Source organism: Citrus clementina, unplaced genomic scaffold (genome assembly GCF_000493195.1).
Source record: "Citrus clementina cultivar Clemenules unplaced genomic scaffold, Citrus_clementina_v1.0 scaffold_3, whole genome shotgun sequence".
In the NCBI taxonomy this organism is placed as follows: domain Eukaryota; kingdom Viridiplantae; phylum Streptophyta; class Magnoliopsida; order Sapindales; family Rutaceae; genus Citrus; species Citrus x clementina.
Genome location: NW_006262339.1, coordinates 21,996,559 through 22,017,444, shown reverse-complemented (window position 1 = coordinate 22,017,444; position 20,886 = coordinate 21,996,559). Strand labels below are relative to the sequence as shown.

Here is a 20,886-nt window from a genome sequence, read left to right as displayed (position 1 = left end):
TATTAATTCTTGAACCAGTGGAAAGCAATTAATTTTCTTCATTTGTTTTCTTGCTTGGCTGTGAAACAGCCCATTTGCGGCTGAACACAGAATCTGTTTTTTGTTTCTTTGTTGTTTTTTGTGAATATTTGGCTTAATTTACAATTCATGGCATGTCTGAAAATGGGTTGATGAATCTGTTAAAATATGGACTCAGATCTAAATCAGATTTATCCATGATACAATCAAGAGGTGTTAGAGTGCAATTTATGCACTAGTTTTGCATTGTTTACTTCCCTTAATATCGATGTTTTGCACTTAATAATAGTGATTTACTTGTGTTTTACTTTTGTAGGTACAATTTTATTGATTGGTGATAAAATTGAGCTACAAGATGATGTTTAAGGATGATTGTTCTCTTGGAGAAATTATGAGCGTCAGAAGAACTTTGTTGATAAGGCGTGAGTGCGTGCTGTCAACTACGGACCTGCAGTTTTTAGTTTAATGTGTTTTCTATTTTTGGTTATTTTTGTAATTACAAATTTAATATTTCAGATATTAGTATTTTATTTTAAATAGAATTCTAGAGGAGAAGAGAGAGAGAGTATTTAAGGGAGGAATCTATTGTGAAAAAGAGGGACTTTTGGGGAGAAAAGGGAGAAACCCTAGATCTAAATTTTTCTCTTCTCTCTATGAAGAACTAAACCTATTATTCTGGTTGAAGGTTAATGAAGCTTTGATTCATCACTACTATGAGATCTTTCTTATGCTTTAACTGTTTTATTACTTTTTGGGTATTTGTTTATTCTCTGAATTATTATCATGATTATGTTTGTTAATTAGATAATTGGCCACTATTTAATTATCAACTTAATCTATTGTCAATTAAAGGATTCATCGTATGAAGATTTTAATGTTTGTGACAAATAACATAGCAGAGAGTTGTGTTGTGAGAATAAACAATCTAATTTAAATGAACCATCGTATGTGTTTGTTGATTAGGATTTGGGTCTCTTTGGTTTTTGAGGTTGTCAATTAATTAAATCCTATGATCGTATCTATGGTTGTCTATTGATTAGGGAAATAACCAATGGTCGTACCTTGGTTATCGACTAGTTAAGGAGAGATTGGCTATTAGAGGGTCTCAGTAGCTATAATCGGTCTATTCATAAGTAGTAATAATTTATATTTGAATCAATGATTAGTAGTCGAATCAAGCTGAGTTAATTCCTTCAACCAGAGCTTTCTCCAATTTGAATTACAACTTTAATTTGCATTCTTGTTATTTTAATTTGATTTTTATTATTGTCAACAATTCCCCCATTTTACGTTTCACATTTTAAAAGGATTTAAATAATTACCGATCTCTATGGACACGACCCTGCTCAATCACTATACATAATTTATTTAGAGTAGGTATTTATTTTTGCTGACTTCGACAACCATCAAAGTTTGGCGCCGTTGCCGGGGATTGGTGTCGTTTATTTAATCCTTTTTACGTTTTACTTGGTGTATGGTTCGTTCTTCTTGTACAGGTACACTTTCGTTTGATCCTGAAATTGAGAAGACAGCTCGCCAGCTGAGACAACAGACGAAGCGAGCTAAGCAACGATCCTCGTTGCCTTTGCTTTCTGAAACAAATACGGTGTCTGATTTAGTTGAATCATCTAGCGATTCAAAAGAACAAGTGATGGATAGAGCTGCACACGTAGAAAGAACTCTTAGAGAGTTAGCTGAACCAGACTTGAATCAGCAACCACTCTGCATTCAACATGTAGACTTGGAGGTAAATTTTGAATTAAAGTCTGTCTTATTCATTTATTACCCAAGTTTCATGGTTTTGTAGGTGAAGATCCTCATAAACATCTCAAGGAGTTTCATGTTGTGTGTTCAAGTATGAGGCCACAAGGCGTGACTGAAGAGCAGATTAAGCTGCGTGCTTTTCCTTTCTCTTTAGATGGACTAGCTAAAGACTGGTTGTACTACTTGCCTCCTGGATCGATTACAACATGGAATGGTTTGAAGAAGCAGTTCCTTAAGAAATACTTTCCTGCTTTAAGAGCTGCCAACATCAGAAAAGACATTTGTGGGATCAGACAACTTCCTGGGGAGACTTTATATGAGTATTGGGAGCGATTCAAACAATTGTGTGCCAGCTGTCCTCAGCATCAGATTTCTGATCAACTTCTTATTCAATATTTTATGAAGGACTATCATTAATGGATAAGAGTATGATAGATGCTGTTAGTGGAGGCGTGTTGGTGAACAAGACCCCTACTCAAGCAAGGGAGTTTATCTCAAATATGGCTGCCAATGCACAACAATTTGGCAGCAGGCAAGATTCCACTTCAAAAATGGTGAATGAGGTAAATATTTCTTCTGTTGAACAACGTTTAGATAAACTTACTTTTCTTGTGGAAAAGTTTGTTGTAGGTAATGTGCAACAAGTGAAGACTTGTGGCATTTGTTACAATATGGGTCATTCAACTGATATGTGTCCTACACTTCAAGAAGAACCCGTTGAACAAGCAATGCAGTTGGAGGATTTCCAGGCATGCCTCAGAGGAGGTATGATCCTCATGCACAAACATACAATCCGGGATGGAAGGATCACCCCAACTTCAGCTATGGAGTTAGGCCATTAGGATTCCCACAACAGTATCCACCAAGACAACCAGCACCTCCACAGTCAAACTCCAAGTCAGGTATATGTCTTAAAGAAATTGTTAAATCACTTGCGACTAACACTCAACAATTTCAGCAGGCAACTACAACAAGCCTTCAGAATTTAGAGAACCAAATGAGTCAATTGGCGACTACAGTGAGTCGTCTGGAGTCTCAAGTATTAGGGAGGTTTCCTTCACAATCTGAGGTGAATCCAAAGCAAAACGTTAGTGTTGTCATCCTTAGAAGTGCGAAAGAGTTGCAAGAGCCTAGTAAGAAAGTGACAAAGCATGTAGAAGATGAGCTTGAAAAGAATGAATTGATGCCTAAATCTCAAGATGCGCAACCCACCAGAGCAAAACCCCTACCTATTGTGATACCTCCTCCTTTTCCAAGCCGGTTTGCAAAATCCAAGAAGGAGGAACAAGAGAAAGACATCCTTGAGACATTTCGCAAGGTTGAGGTAAACATTCCTTTATTAGATGCTATAAAACAAATACCTCGATATACTAAAGTCCTTAAGGAACTGTGCACCTCCAAGAGAAAATTAAGAGGAGATGAAAAAGTTCACATGGGGGAGAATGTTTCAGCAGTTCTCCAAAAGAAACTACCTCCTAAGTGTAAGGATCCAGGTATGTTTACTATCCCTTGTAAAATTGGTAGTGTTAGAGTTGAAAAGGCTATGTTAGATCTAAGAGCTTCTATTAATGTCATGCCTCATTCCATTTATTCATCTTTGAATGTTGGTCCATTAAAAGAAACTGGCGTGATAATTCAACTAGCTGATAGGTCTAATGCATATCCTGATGGAGTATTAGAAGATGTCTTAGTACAAGTTATTGAGTTGGTTTTTCCTGCCGATTTTTATGTACTTGATATGGAAGAGGATAACTCCTCTAATTCTGTCCCAATTTTGCTAGGAAGACCATTTCTTAAGACTGGCAGGACTAAAATGGATGTACATAAAGGGACTCTCATTATGGAGTTTGATGGAGAGGTTATAGAATTCAATATGAATGATGCCATGAAATATCCTAGTGAGGAACATTCGGTATTTTTTGTGGATGTTATTAACCCTATAGTGCAGGAAGTTTTTTACAAGGAAAAAAACGAAGACATTTCATGATAGAATGATTTTGAGAAAGGAGTTCTCTGTTGGTCAAAAAGTTCTTCTTTTTCATTCTAAGCTTAAACTTTTTCTGGGTAAATTACGTTCTTCCTGGGTTGGACCTTTTATTGTTACTAATATTTTTCCTCATGGTGCAGTTGAGATTCGGAGTCCGACCTCTGACAAAGTTTTTAAGGTTAATGATCATCGCTTAAAACCTTTTTATGAAGGTTTTTCGATGAATATTGTGGAGGATGTGGCTCTCGAGAGTCCTAATTATGGAGATTGATGCATAAATGTGTCTAGCCAAAAACATAAAATAGAGGCGCTTTTTGGGAGGCAACCTAAATGATTTATTTATTTTGGTTTTTGTTATATCTTCTTTTAATTTTGATTCAGATTTTTTTTTAAAAATAATGTGTTTGCTTATTTTGGCTAGAAGAAAATTTTTGATAAGGCGTGCCCACGTCTTAACTAATAAGTACTTCTGTGATTTTTAAAGTAAAATGGTTTTAAGGCGTGCCCACATGCTTATTAGAAAAGTACTTCTGAAATTTTTTTTGTGTCTCAAAGTGATTCATCATTAAAAAAAAAAAATTATTTATTTATTTGAAAATTAAAAAAATGAAAAAAAAGGTTTTTTTCCTTTCTTTTCTTTCTTTTATATATATATATATATATTATTTGAAAAAAAAACAAAAAAAATTACTGTTCACAAAATCCCTAATTCACAGAATTGGTTTTCTTCTCCAACCTTCACCGAGCAGCCACGCAGCAACCCGCGCGCGCAGATCCAGCCTTTGCTTAGCAGCGCGCAGAACCAGCATCAGCCCAGCTCTCACGTGCAATCAACCCTAGCGCACAAATCCAGCAGCCCGTGCGCGCAGCAGAATCAGCTCCAGCCCGCGCACGCAACACAACCAGCGTCACTACCGCAGCAGAACCAGCCCCTGCAGCGCGCATCAGAATCAGCCCCAACGCGTAGCATCCCGCACTCAACCAGTATCACCAGCGCACAACCAGCAATCCACCATCGCGCCAAGCTCCAACCGAGCAACAATCGTCCGCAACCAGCCTACGCCCTGTATTCCAACCGGGTGAATCGAAATCCGTGAGTGAAATTATTGTAACAATGCCGAAGAGGAAAGCATCAACTTCCAAGTCATCTAAAAAGACACCCGTCGCAAAGAAATCCAAGATTGCCACTCCCACTACGGTTCCATGGAATACAGTTTCAAATTCACGCCAAGCCGTGAGACAAAGATCGAAATATGGAAAAGACATGAGTGTTTTGCCACTTGCGGAATCCAATCTCGGAGGGTGCCTCACATTCACGACTCAACAAGAGAAAGAAAGGTATAAAGATATTTCCAAGCGAAAAATACTTCCAGCTAAGTATATTCATTACCCGACTCTTGAAAAATTGAATGTTAAGGATAATTTTGATTCTTTGATAGATAAGATTGGTTTGCGTAAGTTTGTTGATGTTGATTGTTTGGGTTATGTTGAGTTGATTAGGGAGTTCTATGCTACTTTTCAATTTAATATACCGAATGATTTTACTTTGCATATCCCGAATGTTATAAAGTTTAGGTTAATGGAACGAAATTTTTCACACTCTATCACGAATTTTAACCTAGCTTTAGGATTCATTGATGATTATTATTCTTCTAGTGATGCATATTTAGGAACAACTTGTGACTTTAGCGAAAATTTTGAGCCTTATGGTCTTTGGTGTAATTTATCTGTTGATCACAATGCCTATGACCCGAGTAAATCAAAGAGTTCTTTCTTACGTGATCCTGTTTTGAAATGTGTGCATCGATTCTTAGCATATAATTTTTTAGGAAAGAAAGATCACTTAGGAGTTGGTTGGTTCGTGCTGCGTTGCGGGGGTTGCGTGATGCTAGTTGCTTTGCTGGGGCTTGTGTTGCGCGTGGGACTGATTGTGCGGCGCACGTGGGCTGCTGGTTGCATTGCGTTGCCCGCGGCTGTGCTGCTGCGTGATGGTGACGACTGGATTGATTTGAACTGCGCGCGGGGGCTGGAGCTGAGGATCTGCGTTGCGGGGTGTGCTCGTCTGCTGCTGCTCGGCTGCGTTGCGCACGCGGGACTGATGCACTGCGCGATGGTGATGGCTGGGGCTTGCTGCGCGCGGGCTAGTGGTTGCAGGTGGGACTGATGCGGCTGCTGCTGGTGAAAACGATAATCAACAATGAATTTTTTTTTTTGACTTATGGATTTGTGAACAATGATTTGTGATTTGTGATTTTTGTTTTTTTTTTCATTTTTTTAAATAAATAAATAAATATATATATATATATAAAAGAAAGAAAAGAAGGAAAAAAAATATTTTTTTTTTTAGTGATGAATCACTTTGAGACACTAAAAATTTCAAAAGTACTTTTCTAATAAGCACGTGGGCACGCCTTATCAAAAATTTTCTTCTGACCAAAATAAGCAAACACATTATTTAATTTTTTTTTATTTGAATCAAAACTAAAAGAAGATAAAACAAAAACCAAAATAAACAAATCACTTGGGTTGCCTCCCAAAAAGCGCCTTTGTTTTATGTCTTTGGCTAGACACATTTATGCATCAATCTCCATAAATAGGACTCTCGAGAGCCATTTCCTCCACAATATTCACCGAAAAACCTTCATAAAAAGGTTTTAAACGATGACCATTAACCTTAAAGACTTTATCAGAGGTTGGAGTCCGAATCTCAACTGCACCATGAGGAATAACATTAGTAACAATAAAAGGTCCTACCCAATGAGAACGTAATTTACTAGGAAAAAGTTTAAGTTTAAAATGAAAAAGAAGAACTTTTTGACCAACAGAGAACTCCTTTCTCAAAATTATTCTGTCATGAAATGTCTTCGTCTTTTTCTTGTAAAATCGCGAACTCTCGTAGGATTCATTTCTAATCTCCTCCAACTCTTGCAGCTGCAACTTCCTTTGCTTTCCCGCTTCATCCATCCGCATATTGCATTGCTTAACTGCCCAGTATGCTCTGTGCTCAAGTTCTACAGGTAAATGACAAGGCTTACCAAATACTAAACGATAAGGAGACATACCTATGGGAGTTTTGTAAGCCATGCAATACGCCCATAATGCATCATCTAATCGCAAACTCCAATCCTTTCGATTTGGACTAACTATCTTTTCAAGAATAGACTTGATTTCTCTGTTTGATATCTCAGCTTGTTCACTTGACTGCGGATGATAGGCGGTAGACACTCGGTGGGTAACATGATATCTTTTGAACAAAGCTTCCACCACTCGATTACAGAAATGAGTGCCTCTATCACTTATCATCGCTCTCGGTACACCAAACCTGGCAAAAATATTAAACTTGACAAAATCTACAACAACTTTAGCATTGTCAGTCCAGGTGGCCTTAGCCTCTACCCCCTTAGAAACGTAATCCACTGCTAAAAGAATGTAAGCATTGCCAAAAGATGAGGGAAAATGTCCCATAAAATCAATGCCCCACATATCAAATATTTCACATACAAGAATAGGGGTAAGTGGCATTTGATTTCTATGACTTAAATTACCAGTCTTTTGACAATTCTCACACGACTTACAAAACATGTATGAATCACGAAATAAAGTAGGCCAAAATAAACCACATTCTAACACCTTGGATGCTGTCCTTTTGGGACCAAAATGACCACCACATGCATATGAGTGACAAAACTGAAGAATAAAAGGAATTTCAAACTCAGATACGCACCTTCTGATGACTTGGTCAGAGTAATGTTTCCACAAGTAAGGGTCATCCCAAACATAGTATTTAGCATCGCTCTTAATTTTATCTTTTTGAGCCCTCGTCAGATCACTAGGTAGTATTCTTGTAACTAAGTAATTGACAATGTTAGCGTACCAAGGAACCATACCTTGAGTTACAAAGAGATGCTCATCTGGAAAATCATCCTTCAAAGGTGCTGCTTCTTCACTCGTGATCAATCTACTAAGGTGGTCTGCAACTAAGTTTTCTGTTCCTTTCTTGTCACGGATCTCCAAGTTGAATTCTTGAAGCAGTAGGATCCAGCGAATAAGTCTCGGTTTCGCTTCCTTCTTGGTGAGCAAATATCTGAAAGCTACATGGTCAGAAAAAACAATCACTTTAGTACCCAATAAATATGAACGGAATTTTTCTAAAGCAAAAACAATAGCTAAAAGTTCTTTTTCCATTGTTGAGTAATTGCATTGAGCACTATCAAGTGTTCTCGATGCGTAATATATCACATGAGCAGCTCTTCCAACCCTTTGTTCGAGAACAGCACCAATAATATAATTACTGGCGTCGCACATTATCTCAAAAGGGAGGCTCCAGTCTGGTGGCTGTATAATTGGAGCTGAAGTCAATAACTCCTTAAGTTTATCAAATGCTACCTTGCATGCTTCATTAAAATCAAACGTCACATCTTTCTGAAGAAGCTTGCATAAAGGCTGAGCTATCTTCGAAAAATCCTTGATAAATTGTCTATAGAAACCTGCATGACCAAGGAAAGAACGAACTTCCCGCACACATGTGGGATAAGGTAAAGATTTAATAACATCTATTTTAGCTTTATTTACCTCAATTCCTCTAACATAGACTACATGACCCAAAATAATGCCTTAATTTACCATAAAATGACATTTTTCATAATTCAAGACAAGGTTTGTTTCAATGCATCTTTCAAGCACTTTCTTCAGATTACAGAGACAATCATCGAAAGAATCAGCATAGACCATAAAATCGTCCATAAATACCTCTATAGTGTTTTCTACATAGTCTGAAAAAATACTGACCATGCACCTCTGAAAAGTGGCGGGAGCGTTACAAAGACCAAATGGCATACGTCGGTACGCAAAGGTTCCAAAAGGACATGTGAAGGCAGTCCTCTCCTGATCCTCGGGCGCAACTGGTATCTGATGAAAACCTGAATAGCCATCAAGACAACAAAAGTGAGATTTTTCTGCTAACCTTTCAAGCATCTGATCAATAAAAGGAATAGGAAAATGATCCTTCCTAGTGAGTGAATCAAGCTTTCTAAAATCAATACAAACCTTCCACCCATTCTAAACTCGGGTAGGTACTAACTCACCATAAGAATTCTCAATAATTGTTATCCCAGTTTTCTTTGGTACTACTTGTACCGGACTTACCCATTTGCTATCCGAAATTGGATAGATTATACCTGCATCAAGAAGTTTTAGAATTTCTTTCTTCACTACTTCCATTATGAGTGGATTCAAACGGCGTTGAGCTTGAATTAAAGGTTTGGCATCTTCCTCCAGTAGTATTCTATGCATGCACATAGACGGACTTATCCTTTTAATATCTGTAATTGTCCACCTAATAGCCTTTTTGTAATCCTTCAGCACTCTAATAAGTTTCTCTTCCTCTAAAGTACTAAGCTTTGAAGAGATGATCACCGGAAGTGTCTCATCCTCTCCTAGAAACATGTACTTTAGATAACTCGGCAATGGTTTAAGCTCTATTTTCGGTGCCTACAAATTAGATGGAAGAAGTTTTGCATGAGATGAAGGTAATTCAATATTAGACATATGATGAGTTAAAGTTCTCAAAGAATTTAATTCATAAATTGTCTCTTGCAATACAGAATTTAAAACAAACTCATTTTCATCCTTTTGCAATCTTTCGAGGCCCAAACTGTTATTTAAAGCAGCTACCAATGAATCTTCAACATCCAAATAAAAAACTTCCTGCACTATAGGGTTAATAACATCCATAGAAAATACCGAATGTTCCTCACTGAGATATTTCATAGCATCATACATATTGAACTCTATAACCTCTCCATTAAACTCCATAGTAAGAGTCCCTTTATGTACATCCATTTTAGTTCTAGCAGTGTTAAGAAAAGGTCTTCCTAGCAAAATTGGGATAGAATTAGAGGAGTTATCCTCTTCCATATCAAGTACATAAAAATCAGCAGGAAAAACCAACTCATTAACTTGTACTAAGATATCCTCTAATACCCCATCACGATATGTATTAGACCTATCAGCTAGTTGAATTATCACGCCAGTTTCTTTTAATGCCCCAACATTCAAAGATGAATAAATAGAACGAGGCATGACATTAATTGAAGCTCTTAGATCTAACATAGCCTTTTCAACTCTAACACTACCAATTTTGCAAGAGATAGTAAACATACCTAGATCCTTGCACTTAGGAGGTAGTTTCTTTTGGAGAACTGCGGAAACATTCTCTCCCATGTGAACTCTTTCATCTCCTCTTAATTTTCTCTTGGAGGTGCATAGTTCCTTAAGGAATTTAGCATATCGAGGTATTTGTTTTATAGCATCTAATAAGGGAATGTTTACCTCAACCTTGCGAAATGTCTCAAGGATGTCTTTCCCTTGTTCCTCCTTCTTGGATTTTGCAAACTGATTTGGAAAAGGAGGAGGTATCACAATAGGTAGGGGTTTCGCTCTGGTGGGTTGTGCATCTTTGGATTTAGGCATCAATTCATTCTTCTCAAGCTCATCTTCTACATGCTTTGTCACTTTCTTACTAGGCTCTTGCAACTCCTTCCCACTTCTAAGGATGATGGCACTAGCGTTTTGCTTTGGATTCACCTCAGATTGTAAAGGCAATCTCCCTGATACTTGAGACTCTAGACGGCTCATCGTAGTTGCCAATTGACTCACTTTGCTCTCCAAATTCTGAATGCTTGTTGTGGTTGGCTGCTAAAATTGTTGAGCGTTAGTCGCAAGTGATTTAACAATTTCTTTAAGAGATATACCTAACTTGGAGTTTGACTGTGGAGGTGCTGGTTGTCTTGGTGGATACTGTTGTGGGAATCCTTACGGCCTAACTCCATAGCTGAAGTTGGGGTGATCCTTCCATCCCGGATTGTATGTTTGTGCATGAGGATCATACCTCCTCTGAGGCATGCCTGGAAATCCTCCAATTGCATTGGCTTGTTCAACGGGTTCTTCTTGAGGTGTAGGACACATATCAGTTGAATGACCCATATTGGAACAAATGCCACAAGTCTTTATCTGTTGCACATTACCTAAAACAAACTTTTCCACAAGAGAAGTAAGTTTATCTAAACGTTGTTCAACAGAAGAAATATTTACCTCATTCACCATTCTTGAAGTGGCATCTTGCCTGCTGCCAAATTGTTGTGCATTGGCAGCCATATTTGAGATCAACTCCCTTACTTGAGTTGGAGTCTTGTTCACGAACACACCTCCACTAGCAGCATCTATCATACTCCTATCCATTAATGACAGTCCTTCGTAAAAATATTGAATAAGAAGTTGATCAGAAATCTGATGCTGAGGACAGCTGGCACACAATTGTTTGAATCGCTCTCAATACTCATACAAAGTTTCCCCAGGAAGTTGTCTGATCCCACAAATATCTTTTCTGATGTTGGCAGCTCTTGAAGCAGGAAAGTACTTCTCGAGAAACTGCTTCTTCAAACCATTCCATGTTGTAATTGATCCAGGAGGCAAGTAGTACAACCAGTCTTTAGCTAGTCCATCTAAAGAGAAAGGAAAAGCACGCAGCTTAATCTGCTCTTCAGTCACGCCTTGTGGTCTCATACTTGAACATACAACATGAAACTCCTCGAGATGTTTATGAGGATCTTCACCTGCAAAACCATGAAACTTGGGTAATAAATGAATAAGACCAGACTTTAATTCAAAATTTACCTCCAAATCTACATATTGAATGTAGAGTGGTTGCTGATTCAAGTCTAGTTCAGCTAACTCTCTAAGAGTTTTTTCTACAGGTGCAGCTCTATCCATCACTTGTTCTTCTGAATCGCTAGATGATTAAACCAAATCAGGCACCGTATCTATTTCAGAAAGCAAAGGTGACGAGGATCGTTGCTTAGCTCGCTTCGTCTGCTGTCTCAGCTGGTGAGCTGTCTTCTCAATTTCAGGATCAAACGAAAGTGTACCTGTATGAGAAGAACGAACCATACACCAAGAAAACGTAAAAAGGATTAAATAAATGACACCAATCCCTGGCAACGGCGCCAAAATTTGATGGTTGTCGAAGCCAACAAAAATAAATACTTACTCTAAATAAATTGTGTATAGTGATTGAGCAGGGTCGTGTCCACAGAGATCGGTAATTATTTAAATCCTTTTGAAACGTAAAACGTAAAATGGGGGAATTGTTGACAATAATAAAAATCAAATTAAAATAACAAGAATGTAAATTAAAGTTGTAATTCAAATTAGAGAAAGCTCTGGTTGAAGGAATTAACTCAGCTTGATTCGACTACTGATCATTAATTCAAATATAGATTATTATTACTTATGAATAGACCGATTATAGCTACTAAGACCCTCTAATAGCCAATCTCTCCTGAACTAGTCGATAACCAAGGTACGACCGTTAGTTATTTCCCTAATCAATAGACAACCCTAGATATGATCATAGGATTTAATCAATTGACAGCCTGAAAGACCAGAGAGACCCAAATCCTAATCAACACATGCGATGATTCATTTAAATTAGATTGTTTATTCTCATAACACAACTCACTGCTATGTTATTTGTCACAAACATTAAAATCTTCATACGATGAATCCTTTAATTGACAATAGATTAAGTTGATAATTAAATAGTGGCCAATTACCTAATTAACAAACATAATCATGAAAATAATTCAGACAATAAACAAATACCCAAAAAGCAATAAAACAATTAAAGCATAAGAAAGTCATCACAATAGTGATGAATCAAAGCTTCATTATCTTTCAACCAGAAAAATAGGTTTAGTTCTTCATAGAGAGAAGAGAAAGGTTTAGATCTAGGGTTTCTTTCTTTTTCTCCAATCTCCCCTTTTTTCACAATAGATTCCTCCCTTAAATACTCTCTCTCTCTTCTCTTTTAGATTTCTATTTAAAATAAAATACTAATATCTGAAATATTAAATTCGTAATTACAAAAATAACCAAAAATATAAAACACGTTAAACTAAAAACTGCAGGTCCGCAGTTGACAGCACGCGCCCACGCCTTATCAACAAAGTTCTTTTGACACTCATAATTTCTCCAAGAGAACAATCATCCTTAAACATCATCTTATAGCTCAATTTTATTACCAATCAATAAAATTGCACCTATAAAAGTAAAACACAAGTAAATAACTATTATTAAGTGCAAAACATCGATATTAAGAGAAGTGAATAATGAAAACTAGTGCATAAATTGCACTCTAACAAATTCCCCCACACCAAGATGATGCTTGTCCTCAAGCATATAACTCAAGATTAATCCCAAATCTCCACTCAATTCTCATCTCAACTCATCCAAAAACAATTTTAAGCAAGCATACCTCAAGAAATTAAGTCGATCAACATTCGAGAGACAAGGATTTTTAAAGCATAGAATCTCATAAGATAGAATAAGAACATTCAACCACCAAGAAGATCCATTCAAAATTCAAGTGCAACAAGATTTAATAGCCCTCTCAATGACTTCACTCCATGCACTCAAAGTGTTTAGGGTATCATTTATGCACTCAAATCAAATCAAAGAATGCTATTACCATAAGCTTGCTCATATATCACATCTCAATCCACAAAATATGAATAAAATGCAAAAATCTAAGGGTCTTAAAAAGGTTGTAATGGGGTTAAATAGGTTAAATGAAAAAGAAAGGTCTACAAAAGAAAAAGAGATCAAAATGAGAATAATGAACTCATTGAATGAACTTATGATATCAAAATGCTTATTTCTATTCAAGTCACCAAGAATGGAAACATTTTTTTTGATCTTTTTTTTCAATTTTTCTTTTTCTTTTTTTTTTCTTTTTTTTTTATTTTTTATTTTTTTTTCGAATCAAACAAAAGAAACGAACCTTGCACAATTTAATTCAAGCATAATGCTTGTTGATCTAATTGAGAAACTTTAATACAAGGTAGAAAAGCAACAAATTATATCCACACAATGAGTCCAAAAATCTCCTTAAATTGAGGCTCAAAAAGAAGAAAAATGGTTAAGTAGACGGAGAGAATTAGATGGGTAATGGTTAAGGCTCAAACAAAGATAGTAAATAAAGGTCTTCAGGTAGAGAAAAAAAAATGCGAGAATAGAAAAATGGAAAAGGGTTTACCCTTATCATTTTAATGCATAAAATCCCGTAATGCGGCTTCAACATGCATAACAAAGCAAGTTCTAGAATAAACAAACTAAGATTGATATTCACATAACAAAAATATTAGAGCAAAGTGGTTGCTCATAGGGTTAAATCCTCACAAAGTTGGTAAAATTGCCATCAAATCATGTACACTCTTCAAATGAATCAATCATCAATAGTGGTATAGAATGAGAAGAAGGTATGAGTGATATATAAAAGGAAAGGTAAAAATGATAAGAAGTGAGAAAGATGTATGTAATAATATGAAAAGTGAAAGATAAAATGTGAGTGATGAAAGAGTATGATAAAATAAAAATAGATGTAAATAATTTGAGATAGATGGGAAAAGAGTAGTGAGAAAGAAAAGAAAAGAAAAAATAATAATATATGAAGCATACTAACTCCAAAATCATTTAAGGATGAGTAGAGTGAAAATACTACTTCCAGACATCAATAATGCAAAAATCCCTCCCCCACACCAAGAACTTACATTGTCCCCAATGTAAGATAATCAAAGCTCACATAAAAATTAAAGCGTAAGGATAAAAGATTAAAGGCAAAAAAAACTTTCCTGAATTGTGAGCTTTGATCCACATAACGTCTATGGGCTTGGCGGAAATGGTGGGATAAATCCCACACTCTCGAAGCAATCAATAATGGTATTAATTCTTGAACCACTGGAAAGCAATTAATTTTCTTCATTTGTTTTCTTGCTTGGCTGTGAAACAGCCCATTTGCGGCTAAACACAGAATCTGGTTTTTGTTTCTTTGTTGTTTTTTGTGAATATTTGGCTTAATTTACAATTCATGGCACGTCTGAAAATGGGTCGATGAATCTATTAAAATATGGACTCAGATCTAAATCAGATTTATCCATGATACAATCAAGAGGATTCAACATTTGATTTTTATTTTTCTTTTCTCCACCCCCGTATGTAATTTTGGTTGGAGGACTTGGTTGATAGGAATTGACAACTACTGAATTTTTTTTTCCTTTAAACAACAGAGGCCGCAATGTCAATTTGAAGACTTCGTTTATAAGAATTGACAATGGTTGATTCTTTAAATAGAAGATTCCTTGGAATTCCCCGTCGTTGACATGTAGTTGATATTTAAAACATATTGGATGTTAGGGCTTAGAATGTTTGCGGTCGGAATTCTTATTAAGAAAATTCCTCTACTGCTTGCAACATATCGAAGCTGTAAGTCCTATGCTATGCAGTTCTCTTTATTTTCATTTTTGTTTTTGAATTTTCAGAAGTAATATGAAGAAAAACATCATTTATTTCCAAAACAGAACCATTATCAAGTTTCATATTTTTGTACAGGTAAACTTTGGTCTTTGAGAAATATTTGCGTCTACAATTCTTGATCAATTTTAGTTTTAGTTTAGTTTTAGTTTTATTTTTTTTCCCCTAAGGTGGAGATGAGATGAGAAACCTCATTCACTAAAAACCAAAAACTTAGTTTTGTAAAGTTTTATTTTTTTCCCCTTAATGCTGGTGGTCTTCCATTAGCTCTGAAGGTTCTGGGCTCATTTTTGTTTGGTAGAACTATAGCTGAACAGGAAAGTGCACTACAATGACTACAAAGAGGTCCTGAAAGTGAGATTCTTCATGTACTTCAAATAAGTTTTGATGGGTCAAAAGAAAAAGAAAAAAGAATATTTCTCAATATTGCATGTTTCTATGAGGGAAGTATAAAGATTAGAGGGGTGTTCAGAATCTAATCTGATCCGCTTAATCTGAACCGTATAAATCCAATCTATGGATTGGTGGATTGGATATGGATTGAAAATTTAAAAATCCGCAGTCGATGGATTGGATATGGATTTACTTCTGTAAATCCGCAAAAATACGTGAATCCGTCAATATATATATATATATATAATTTAATTTAAAAAATTATAAATGTGAGATTACATAGTTACATAAGCACTATAACATATCTTAGCCATTACCTAATAATAATATAAAATGAAAAATAATTAAATAATCAAATACACAAATATAACTTGTAAAAATTGTAAAACAAAATAAAAACAAAGTCACATGTACTAGCAAAAGTAAAGTAACATAACGCCAAGTCACCAACAATTTGCAAAGTCACCCAAAAACAAAATAATATGACGCCAAGTCACTAACAATTTGCAAAGTCACCCAAAAACAAAGTAACATGACGCCAAATCATCAACAATTTGCAAACAAAAAACCCTAAGCTTCCCTGTTGTTACACACACTAGCAACACTCAATACTGGTTGGATACACTCTCGACACAGATTTGAAGGACATCAGCCGCGCGATTCTGGTAAGAGCAAGCCATCTTCTTTCCCAAGTCCATCGAGCCACTTCACATTCACTGGTTCCAGCTGAACAATTGCACTATCACAACCTTCAAGATCACCACCTGTACGGCTTCTCCTAGTTCCCATCATGGACGGCTCCGTAATCACCACTTTTCGACAGGAGCAACAGCCCTGGTAAAGGATCAGACTGTGTTTGGTTTCCAAAACTTCGCCATTTCAATTAATTCTGGCTTTATTTGAATAATTAATTTCAGTGTTATATTAACGTATTATTGTAATTTTATTTGAACAATTAAGCTTGGTATGTTATATTTTGAAACTTTGAACGTATTGTTGTAGCTTTATTTGAATAATTAGTCTCGATGCGTTATATTTTGAAATTTTAAATGTATTATTTTAGGTTTATTTAAACAATTAATTTATTTAAATTTTATTCAATTTTAAATTTAATTGGTAGCAAAATTATTTTTATATTAGTTTTTTTTTATTTCATTAGTTGGAGAGAATTAAAATTTTTTAATTCGAAAACTAATGTACAAAATGATGGATTGAATATGGATTGAGTCAAATCTGCATTCAATCCGCAGACGTGTGGATTGGATATGAATTGAGTCAAATCCGCATCTGATCTGCAGATATATGGATTGGATTTGGATTGAATTTTATCAATCCATGGATTGGATTGGATTGAAAAATTATAATCCACAAAATGATGGATCGGATATGGATCGATGTCCAATCTGTAAAATCCGATCCGCGAACACCCCTAAGAGATTATGTGAAAAAAAATCTCAAATATTGTGATTTTGACCCAATTATCAAAATTGTTAGTCCTATTGAAAAACCTCTATTAACCGTAGATGATTTCAGCGGACTGTGGATGCGTGAGTAGTTACAAGAAATGGGGTAGACAAATTGTTATGAGGCAATTCCCTCAGGAGCCTGGAAGCTGCATTAGATTGTGGGAGGAAGCAGATGTATGCCATGTATTATTACAAAACACAAGTAAATGTTCAGTTATGTTGAAAACTTGCAATTTTGGGATCATGATCACTAATTTAACTAGTTAACTCTTTGCATAGTTTTATCAATAATTTCTTTCTTTAATTTTTTTCCCCACTTATTTTTTGTTATAATGTTTAGGAAACTGATGTAGTCGAAGCATCATATTTGATTGCTTTAGCAACAATGTCAGTGATAAAGCCTTTCTAATGTGACCAGTTGTTAGAGTGCAATTTATGCACTAGTTTTGCATTGTTTACTTCCCTTAATATCGATGTTTTGCACTTAATAATGATGATTTACTTGTGTTTTACTTTTGTAGGTGCAATTTTATTGATTTGTGATAAAATTGAGCTATAAGATGATATTTAAAGATGATTGTTCTCTTGGAGAAATTATGAGCGTCAGAAGAACTTTGTTGATAAGGCGTGGGCGCGTGCTGTCAACTATGGACCTACAGTTTTTAGTTTAACGTGTTTTGTATTTTTGGTTATTTTTGTAATTACGAATTTAATATTTCAGATATTAGTATTTTATTTTAAATAGAATTCTAGAGGAGAAGAGAGAGAGAGTATTTAAGAGAGGAATCTATTATGAAAAAGGGGGACTTTTGGAAGAGGAAAAAGAAACCCTACATCTAAACTTTTCTCTTCTCTCTATGAAGAACTAAACCTATTTTTCTGGTTGAAGGTTAATGCAGCTTTGATTCATCACTACTGTGAGATCTTTCTTGTGCTTTGATTGTTTTATTACTTTTTGGGTATTTGTTTATTCTCTGAATTATTTTCATGATTATGTTTGTTAATTAGGTAATTGGCCACTATTTAATTATCAACTTAATCTATTGTCAATTAAAGAATTCATCGTATGAAGAATTTAATGTTTGTGACAAATAACATATCAGTGAGTTGTGTTGTGAGAATAAACAATCTAATTTAAATGAATCATCATATGTGTTGATTAGGATTTGGGTCTCTCTGGTTTTTCAGGCTGTCAATTGATTAAATCTTATGATCGTATCTAGGGTTGTCGATTGATTAGGGAAATAACCAATGGTTGTACCTTGGTTATCGACTAGTTAAGGAGAGATTGGCTATTAGAGGGTCTCAGTAGCTATAACCGGTCTATTCATAAGTAATAATAATCTATATTTGAATCAATGATCAGTAGTCGAATCAAGCTGAGTTAATTCCTTCAACCAGAGCTTTCTCTAATTTGAATTACAACTTTAATTTGCATTCTTGTTATTTTAATTTGATTTTTATTATTGTCAACAATTCCCCCATTTTACGTTTTACGTTTCAAAAGGATTTAAATAATTACCAATCACTGTGGACACTACCCTACTCAATCACTATACACAATTTATTTAGAGTAGGAATTTATTTTTGTTAGCTTCAGCAACCATCAAATTTTGGCGCCGTTGCCGGGGATTGGTGTCATTTATTTAATCCTTTTTACGTTTTACTTGGTGTATGGTTCGTTCTTCTCGTACAGGTACACTTTCGTTTGATCCTGAAATTGAGAAGACAGCTCGCTAGCTGAGACAGCAGACGAAGCGAGCTAAGCAACGATCCTCGTCGCCTTTGCTTTCTGAAACAGATACAATGCCTGATTTAGTTGAATCATCTAGCGATTCAGAAAAACAAGTGATGGACAGACCTGCACCTGTAGAAAGAACTCTTAGAGAGTTAGCTGAACCAGACTTGAATCAACAACCACTCTGCATTCAATATGTTTTGGCACGTTTTCCGGCCAGGCGGCAGCGGTTGGTTTGGCGTCGGCGTCGGAGATCGGTGGCAATAGTGAACAGTGGCTGGAGGTTTTTGGAGATGGCGGTTGGGGAAAGAAGAAAGAAAAATATGGATTTAGGGTTTCATGGTTTTTATTATGGAGGTCCCTATGGTTCCATAAGTTTTCATTTTGGCAGAAAAATTTTAATTTTTTGCATTTAAGTTCAAACATAGTTTTGGGCTTAATGAATCCTAGTTTTAGGCCCAATTTCAATTGGGTTTAATGGATTAAAATGCATAGATAAAATTGAATACATTAAATTTATTTTTGGTCTAAAAGTTTTATTTTAATAAATTTTTATTTTAATTATTTATTTATTTTCTTTCCAAATTAAAATTGGACCAATTATAAATTTAAAAGCCTAATTTCTCCTAGTCCATTAACAAAAACAAGATTATGGAAGATGGACATTTACAAGAAGCCCAATGAAGATTAGGCTTAGGGTTAATGTATTTTTTCATTATTAGGAAAGCCATGAATTAAGATTATTTAATTGTTTTTTCTATATGTTATGTTTTGGATGATAACATGCCATGATAACATGTCATATAGGATAGATAGTGCCACTCTATGCATAATGATACATGTCATTCATTAATTATGAATTTCATTATATTGTTTGAAATTTGCCTATGCTTAATAATATTGGATATCATCTAGATAATATTATAGGAAGCATGCAATTAACAATATGTATGTTTTAAAAGGAAAAACCAATTTTAAAATATTGAGTGGGAGAGGGAAAATTCAAGATAATTTTCCCACGGGCTCCATTGTTAGTTCAATAATAAAATTATATATATACCTCGACTTCATGATACGGTGATGCTCCCTTCGGAGGGTATATATATTAGATATTTTATTTGATGAACTTCTTCAAAGATAAAATCAAAATATTTTTCAATCGATTGTTCACCCCAACGGTGACTATTGATATGAAAAATACGTAGATTGAAACAATGGTTATACACTCAACTAAAGTTTGTTATTAACCTTCCCAACGAATGTCTGTTAACAAATTTAGGCCCAGAGGGATAACGATAATTATTTATCATGTCTCTACATGAAAGTAAATAATCTAATGGATAATTGGGTCTAGTAAGTGTAGACATGACTTCCCCAACGGATAGCTTGTCAAAGCGGTACTAGATTATCGTTACAATAAATTAAAATGCATTTATGGTTTTTTGCATTTTTGTCATTTATTGTGAATATTGTTTCAAAGTATTTATGCATGTTTATTTTATTTTTTTCAAAAAATGTCTTCCATCAACCCATTATTAATTATCCTTGTTAAAAATGAACTCACTGGCGAAAATTATTTAGATTGGAAACGCAATCTATTTAATATTCTCACTGCTAAAGGAAGCAAATATGTGTTGACCCAGCCTTGCCCTCCTGAACCATCGTTATACGATTATAGAAATCAGAGGGAGCCTTATAAGAAATGGTGCGAAGCTAACAAAATGGCTAAGCGCTATATATTGGCTTCGATTTCTGTGGAACTGCATAAGAAACATCAGAGCATGGAAACAGCCACTGAAATAATGGCTAGTCTTCATCAGATGTTTGGGCAAAATACCCATTTTGCCAGAGAAGCAACATTAAAACGTATTACGGATACTAAGATGGAAGAGGGCACAAAAGTTTGTGATCATGTCCTCAAAATGATGGACTATTTGAATGAGGTAGAGATTCATGGTGTTCAAATCAATGATAAATCAAAGATTAACATGGTGATTGAATCTTTACCTGATACATTCAAAGAGTTTAAGGTCAGCTATATCTTAAACAATAAAGATATGACCTTAATTGAATTAATGCACGAACTACATGCTATAGAAGAATTTTATCATAGCAAAAAACTTCCTGAAAAATGATTCTCTTCAAGGCTTAAG

General features: G+C 35.3%; 2 non-coding genes across 2 annotated transcripts; one reads left to right on the top strand and one right to left on the bottom strand.

Moving 5' to 3' along the window:
* Positions 1 to 2,046: 2,046 nt before the first annotated feature.
* Positions 2,047 to 2,153, bottom strand: LOC112100567. Its single transcript, XR_002906935.1, has one exon. It is a non-coding gene; the product is annotated as a small nucleolar RNA R71 (small nucleolar RNA).
* An 8,901-nt stretch (positions 2,154 to 11,054) lies between these two features.
* Positions 11,055 to 11,161, top strand: LOC112100501. The gene has a single exon (XR_002906869.1). It is a non-coding gene; the product is annotated as a small nucleolar RNA R71 (small nucleolar RNA).
* Positions 11,162 to 20,886: the final 9,725 nt, after the last annotated feature.